We start from the raw sequence: 7,634 nt of genomic DNA, 5'->3' as shown, positions 1-7,634 counted from the left end.
TTCTATTTTTCCCCTTTCTCTTTTCATGTCTAATCAGTCAGGAACTGTATTTGATTATACATCTTTGTTTTTATATTAGAAAACTACCTCAGAGTAGCTTAAGAAAAAAATGAGATTTATTGGCTCAGGTATCTGAGGATAGAATATAGAAAAGGAGCTACAGGAAACAAGATCATAATGTACCACTAAAATTGTAGTTTAATATCAACAGGCATCCACTTTTCCAACTGTGTGTCATTTCTTCTCATATCTACCAAGAACTGAGCCCCAAATTAGTTCATGTTTATAATTCACTTACAGAGTCTCACACATGATAAGTGTTCAGTTAAAAATATTACCATCGTTTATTGTTACAATTGTCATTATTAATACATCTATTCAGTATTAAGAAAAGAAGATACCATCAACTGCAGTTTGAGGGAAGACATCTGTTGCTTGGCTTGGAGTGAGGTTGAAAACCAATGGTAGAAAACTTGAATTGGAACAACTTGGTTTGCTACTCTAAAATCATGCAGATTGAGATGGAAACTCACATCCAAAAAAAAAATAAATAAAAATAAAATAAAAAGAATTATTTTCTCCCAAGAAAAGAGAAAAGAAACCAAATAAAAACTAATGACTATTAGTTTATTACATTCCTAATTTACATGGGCACAGAGGCATACTTTTCCATTTTTTCTGCCACATCCCTAGTTCAGTCTTTCTCATAAATAATAGTCTTCCATTGTATTGCAGGTTATTATGTTCAATAATAATTTCTTACAATCATATCATGAATTCACTGTATGAATCTCCTCTTATGAACAGTTCTGTTTCATCTCTGTGACCTTCAAGCAATGTTTAATGACTCCCCATTGCCTCAAACCTAATATGTAAATTCCATACATTTTCTAGTACTGACTATTCTATTTGTTTTTCAACCAAAATAGTTATCCCATACTTTTGTCAAATAAGAGAATTCACTTACCCCAATATGCCTTGTAGTTTCTAGTCTCTTTCCTTTCTTTAAATTAAGCTCTCAGCTTCCAATATACTGCTTGCCATCACATTTCTCTATCCAAATTAGACATTATGTGTGAAGGTCCTCTTAAGCACTAAAACACAAATAATTGTTACCATTACTAGCACACACATTGTAATTTGTATTTTACATGTTAACTTTCCCCAAAAAGTCTTTAGCAACTTAGTAATTAAAAAATAATCTCATACTTTTCTGAGATGTGATATTTATTTTTCTAAATATTTCTTTTTATTTCTATTTTGGATTAATATAACTTTACAACTATTCTCACCTAAATGAATGTAATTTTCTGGATAACATTCACCTTACCTAGTCCCTAACTCATAAAGAAGGTTCTATAAGAAACTAGTTAGTATTATTAGAAAACAACTCATTTGTTTATATATAGCTTACTTACTTCTGTACAGAAGTGATAGACTTATTATTGCAACAGGGATTTTATGGCCTACAAAGCCTAAAATATTTATTGTCTAAACTTGCCTCAGATAAAAAGGGTTTCTATTGCCTTTGCAAAGTCTGGTGCAATATTAAACATGTAGTCAATGAACTTGAAATTTATTTAAATAAATGTGTATGTATTTATTGAATATTGATTTTAAAATAGACTACAAACTTGTTATATTCTAAGTGTTTTACGGAAGGACATTTTAATTATTAATAGACCAATGGAATCTTATGGGGTCTAACTTAATACTACTCAGACAATTAAAGTTTAATGTTTCTTCAGTTGAATGCTACGTGTTATTTTTTGTAAATTTGTTCTATTTGATTTGTTCTATTGAATCATTTTTAAGCAAGATTATGAAACAAGTTAGAGATCTGGAAAGGAATGTCATTATTGATTAAATATTATATGAGAAATGCATGTTGTGCAGCTCTTTCACAAATGTTTGCACCAAAAAATGGTGAATGTGATCTATTTTGTTACAAAAATGCCAACATAAATTAATGTTTACTTCATTCATGAGCAATCAAGATACTCCACAGTTGGAGGTACATAAATCAAAATCACTTCATCTTTCCAAATTATATTAGTTGATTATGCAATTTTTTAAAATCTAAAATAATCAAGAATTCTTTAAAGAAAACTTTCCCAGAAAGTTTTAAAGTTGGTTAATAATCTTAGAAAGTTACCTGACAAAATTCTGACCTCTACCACAGGGAGATTTTGATTCTAATATTAATTCTTACTATTATAAAAACAGTCATCACTGATTTTCATCAACTCTGAAATGGGTCACTCTGGATTAATGTGAAGTGTTCAGTTTTGGAATTGTCTTTCCTGAACCATTACCTGAACTACTTATTTTTCTCAGAATACATCTGATATTCATAGATTGAAAAGTACAGAAAAATGTTGAACGTTCTTTCAATACCAGAAATTGTAGGCAAATGTTATATGTATTTAAAGGTTTTCATTTTCATTAGCTTCTCTTAAAAGAAAATCTGCAATAAAAGAAATGTTTAGAAATCCTCCTTAGGTGATCTTATTCATTCTGTAATCATCTATCTGGTAAATTGTCTAGATTAGTCCCTAGTCTAAAAGCACTTTTGATCTTCATATTTACATGTACAGTAACACATTTTACAGTATTCAAACTGACTTCTTCTAGTTAGTAATATACAATTAAGTTTCTCCCATGTCTTTTCATTTCCTTTTAAAGCTGATTAATATTTTATTAATTAGGTTACCACTTTTCATTTGTCTACTCACCTACTAAAAAACAGCTTGACTGCTTTCACGTTTTGACAACTATAAATAAAGTTGTTATAAATACCCATTTGCAAGACTTTGTATAGATAAATTCTTTTTTCTTTATTTGGGCAAATACTTAGTAAGTAAATTACCAAACTGGTGAGTCAAGATTTATTTTTATAAATAAGTGACAAACTGTTTTCCAAAGTGGCTACACACACTCAGATTTCACCAGCAATGACTGAGAGTTTCTGTGGCTCTACATCTCATCAGTGTTTGATGTTATCATTTGTTTTTTGGGGTTGGGTTCATTCTAATAAGGTTTCAATGTCCTATAGTTCTACTGTCTACATTTCCTTCAGGGTTAGTTAATTTAAAAGACTCTTTATTTCTCTAAAACTTTGTATTATAAAATACTTATCAATACTAAATTTGTGTTTTAATTTGCACAATATTCTTTTTTTGTGGATTGGATGACCAATAATATCAACTTAATGTGAAATTTTGATGTGATATACCTTGACATACCATACCTACATTTTAAAAAAAAATTTCAGTTGTATGTCAATAAAACTGTTTTTTAAAAAAAACATTAATTAAATAGATATCCAGGAACTGTAATGAGAAGACTACCTTGATAGGTAACAATCACAATAGATATCATCCAATGTTAATATAAGATGTAGTCAACTACTCCATATGTGCATACTCGTGATTTTTTCTTGTAAACATAATTTCTGTGAGTTGAAGAATGAATTTTTGAGTTGGTAAAACTTTATGAAGTGGGACCTAGTGAAAGGTAATCAGATCATGCTAATACCACTGTGTTGAAGGGATTAACAGTGGAGTAGGTTGAGTCTGGTTGGAGCAAATTAGTTTCCATGAGGATGGATTGTTATACAAAAAATAAGCCTGGTCTCTCCCCAGCTATACTTCCTGTCTCACCAGGTGATCTCACCTTCTTGCACGTGTTACATGATATAAAGCCACCCCATCATGTTGTAATGTAGTTGTGCCAGTGCCAATATGATACACTTAGACCTCCAGAACTGTGAATTAGGTAAACCTGTTTTTGGTTATAAAGTCCCTCGTATCAGTTATTCTGTTATAAAAACAAAAAATGGACTGATACTGATGCTTTGTTTTTTGCTTCCTTTTTATTAAAACTCTGCATTATATACTATGTAAAATTAACTGGAATACATAGGTTACTATTAATATAGTGTCAAATTGTGGGGAGTGGGGAAGAGTTCTACAGTCCTATGATTATATTTCATTTTTTTTAAATAAAACTGTGTTCAGAGATTGTGAACTTCACGATTGCTTCAAAGCACAACCCTCCCCACCCCCCAACCCCACACACACCCTGCTTAGGTGGGACAGGATATTTAGAGGAAGCTGGAACTGGGTATTACCCTCCCTACAGGTGAGCTAAGGCTCTGATAAAACTCCAGCAGGTTAAATTCTGGTAAAATAATTTCTCCTCACGTTAGGCCTTGTTGGGAAGAGCAGAAAGTCTGACATATTTCAATATGGCACCACCCTTGCCAGAAGCATGAAGTAGTCTTTCTCTGATATTTACTTTGAGAATATAGTAGGGCACCAGGAAATAAAACTCACATAAGTGCAGGAACTCTTTTGACTGTGTTCCATTAATTCTCAGACTCTCCACACTAAACTCTCAGTAACTCATCGATTACAATTCAGGTTTTCTTACTATGGACTAGTTCCCATGGAAAATTCTGCTTCTGGGCTTCTGTTCCGTTCAGTTTTGATTATCTTTATCCATCTTCTGTCTTTTCCAGTTTGGCAGCAGCAGTTTGCTCTGTGAACTCACTCCTCTGTTAGATCTAAGAAGAGCTGATTGTTTCCAGGACTCTTTTTATCCTTCTTTCTTTTAGCCTTTTGTTTATTAGGATGGAGTGGCAATGCTTCAGTTTCTTACATGCTGGACTGGAAAAGGCCTTTTATATTTCAAATATTTTTTCTGCCCCTTTCTCTCACCTCTGCTTGTCAGACTTCAACTACACACATTAGACATCATGATGTTGTCCCCACAGTCCATTTGAGGATGTCAAATAATTTCTTGGCAATGAGTATCCTTCTTTGTGGCCATTATCATTTATATTTGTCACAGTTAATCATTTCTTACTAAAACCTTTATTTCATCTTCTTTTAGGAATGTTTCTAGAGTATAGCAAAATAATGGATTTTAGTTCTTAACCCATTAAGATTTCTTTAGAGTTTAATGTATTAGTTAAATCTTTTGCTGAAAATATCATAATTATTCTGATTTTGTCATTATAAGGACATAGTTTATTTTTTATTGTAATCCCCAGACCTTTGTGAAAAAGGACATAGAATCAGTTAATAGTAGAATAAGGACCTTGAGGTGGAAAGCTTTGGGTAATAACAATGTTCATAGATTTCAATTACTCTGCCTTTTCCCTCTAGATAAAATGTGGGTTTCTTGATTTTGAGTGTGACTTAAGAATAATGGATGGATTCTGATACCTATAAATTTTATTTTAAGGATACATAATTTTAGTATAACTTATTTCTGAATCTGTACATTAAAAATGTATGCAGAAGATGTAAAATAAGCAAATACAAGTGCTAAGCTTAACTGGACTGTCTCATAAAGATACATTTACTTATTTTCTTCTAATGTCTGAAGCAAAGGGAGTTTATCTCCCTAACACTTCTGCTTCCCTCATTTTCACATGTTGGCATTGCTAAACTAGGGTGGGGAAAAAAAGCCATTTTAACATGTCCTTTTCTCCTTTGGAGGGAGATCAACCACACTTCAAACCTTTTGATGGCAGGCAATCTCCAACCATCTACTCTTTGTTTCTGTTAGAAAACTTGCACCAAAATATGCCATTTATGTAGTGAGAGATTACGATTTATCTCTCTGAAGTTCCTATGTGATCTCCTTGGGAACTGATCCTCCTCTACACTTCTGATACCAGATGTTTAAGTTTTGCCCAGCACCAAGTAATTATCTGACTTCCCAGACACCAACTGGCTATACTTAAGTTCATTTCAATTCACACTACCTACTAAAATTTCTTGCAAATCCCACAAATTAGGGTTGACTCCCCCAAGTCTGACCTCACTTCAGATGCCTGCTATAAGCATTGAGTACATACATCTTTCCTACTTGGTGCACTATCCAGAGCCCCATTATGCTAAGGCAGTGGAATAGCTTTCCAAGGGACCAAAGAAGACACCTGGAGATGGCATGTGAGATAAGTTTCACTGAAAATTGCTTATGAAGAAGATCCAATGGTAACAGGTTAGCCTGTTATCATGTCCCTCACAGTGTTTCACCAAGTAGCACCTCAGTCCTTTTTGGCACTACTAGAGAAAGTTCAGTTGTGAAAACCTGGACAGATAGCATCTCCAGCCCTCAGTGGCAGCTGGATGGACGAGCACTTATCACTCTACACAGTGCACTGCTCCAGATCAGTTATCACAATGTCAGGGGCTTATAGGTTAGGCTACATAAGCAGTAATATCATTAGTTTGTTTTGTTCCCTTGCATGACCAACATTCCAAGGAACAGTAGACTTAGCATATGAGCAAGCAAGTAATTTTTACAGATAACACTAGTTTACCCTAGTTTCCAACACATGAGAGTCAGTGTCTTTAAAGATAATACTTATCTGAATATTCTCGTTTAAGCCCACTCTCATTGTTCCCTAGACTAGTCTAGCAATGCAAGAATGGAAAGGGGTGCTTCAGGGGGCTGGGGATGTGGCTCAAGCAGTAGCGCGCTTGCCTGGCGTGCATGCGGCCCGGGTTCGATCCTCAGCACCACATACAAACAAAGATGTTGTGTCCGCCGAAAACTAAAAAATAAATATTAAAATTCTCTCTCTCTCTCTCTCTCTCTCCTTTTTTTAAAAAAGAAAAAGAAAGGGGTGCTTCAGGACATGGTGGCTTTACTTTCCTTCTTTCTTTTAAGGATAATACACTTGGCTGCAACATCAATAGTTCCAATAAGGGCTGGGGCTGTGGCTCAGAGGTAGAGCACTCGCCTGCCATGCGTGTAGCACTGGGTTCTATCCTCAGCACCACATAAAAATAAAATGAAGATATTGTATCCACCTATAACTAAAAAAAATAAATGTTAAAAGAAGAGTTCCAATAACCCCCTTCTCATGTATGGTAATTTTCTATAATTGCTCACAGAACTGAGGGAGGCACTTACTATAATAATAGGTTTGTTATAAACCATATTATCAAGGACGTAAATGAACAGTTTAATAAAGAGATACATAGTGTGATGCTCAGAAGTGTCCTAAAACTAAGGGCTTCTGATCCATTGGAGATGGTTTGTGCAGCCTTCCTGGTATATGAATGTAGTCACCAACCTAGCAAGTTTTCTAGTGATTTAGGGATTTGAGTATGATTCATCATATAGATATGACTGATTATTAGCTCAATATCTAGGCATGCTCCCTTCCTAGAGGTTAGAATGAAGGCTGAAAGTTACAAGTTTTCATTGAAGGTTTTGCCTTTCTGTTTGACCAGCCTGCATGTGGAGCCTCTTTAGGGTCCTTACAAGAGTCATCTCTTTAAAACAAAGGCACTCCTGTCACAGAAATTCACTGGATTTAGAAGCTCTGTGTCAGGAACTAGAGGCAAAGACCAATGTTAAAACAAAAGATGCATCTAGCACTTTTAACATTCACAATAGCCCAGGGGTTTCAGAACTCTAGATCAGGAACAGAGATGAAAACTATATATACAATTCTAAATCACAATAAAATGATTACAAATCATGGTTCTTGGCTTTAATGCTTTACTACATGGGAAACATTTTTCAAATGGCAGTTACTCCTTCTGGTGGTATATTCTTATTTAAATTCTGCCTTATGCATAATTGAAGGTATAATGAAATAACTAAAA

The 7,634-nt window shown here is 34.0% G+C and overlaps 1 long non-coding RNA gene across 1 annotated transcript; it reads right to left on the bottom strand.

Annotated features, from left to right (window-relative positions):
- Window positions 1-320: 320 nt before the first annotated feature.
- Window positions 321-6,032, bottom strand: LOC139702297 (uncharacterized). Its single transcript, XR_011704884.1, has 2 exons — window positions 4,338-6,032; window positions 321-1,094 (listed from the first exon to the last, which is right to left on the bottom strand). It is a non-coding gene; the product is annotated as an uncharacterized lncRNA (long non-coding RNA).
- Window positions 6,033-7,634: the final 1,602 nt, after the last annotated feature.

Source organism: Marmota flaviventris, chromosome 17 (genome assembly GCF_047511675.1).
Source record: "Marmota flaviventris isolate mMarFla1 chromosome 17, mMarFla1.hap1, whole genome shotgun sequence".
In the NCBI taxonomy this organism is placed as follows: Eukaryota; Metazoa; Chordata; class Mammalia; order Rodentia; family Sciuridae; genus Marmota; species Marmota flaviventris.
Note: the sequence above shows the minus strand (reverse complement) of the source record. Positions and strands in the feature narration are given on the sequence as shown.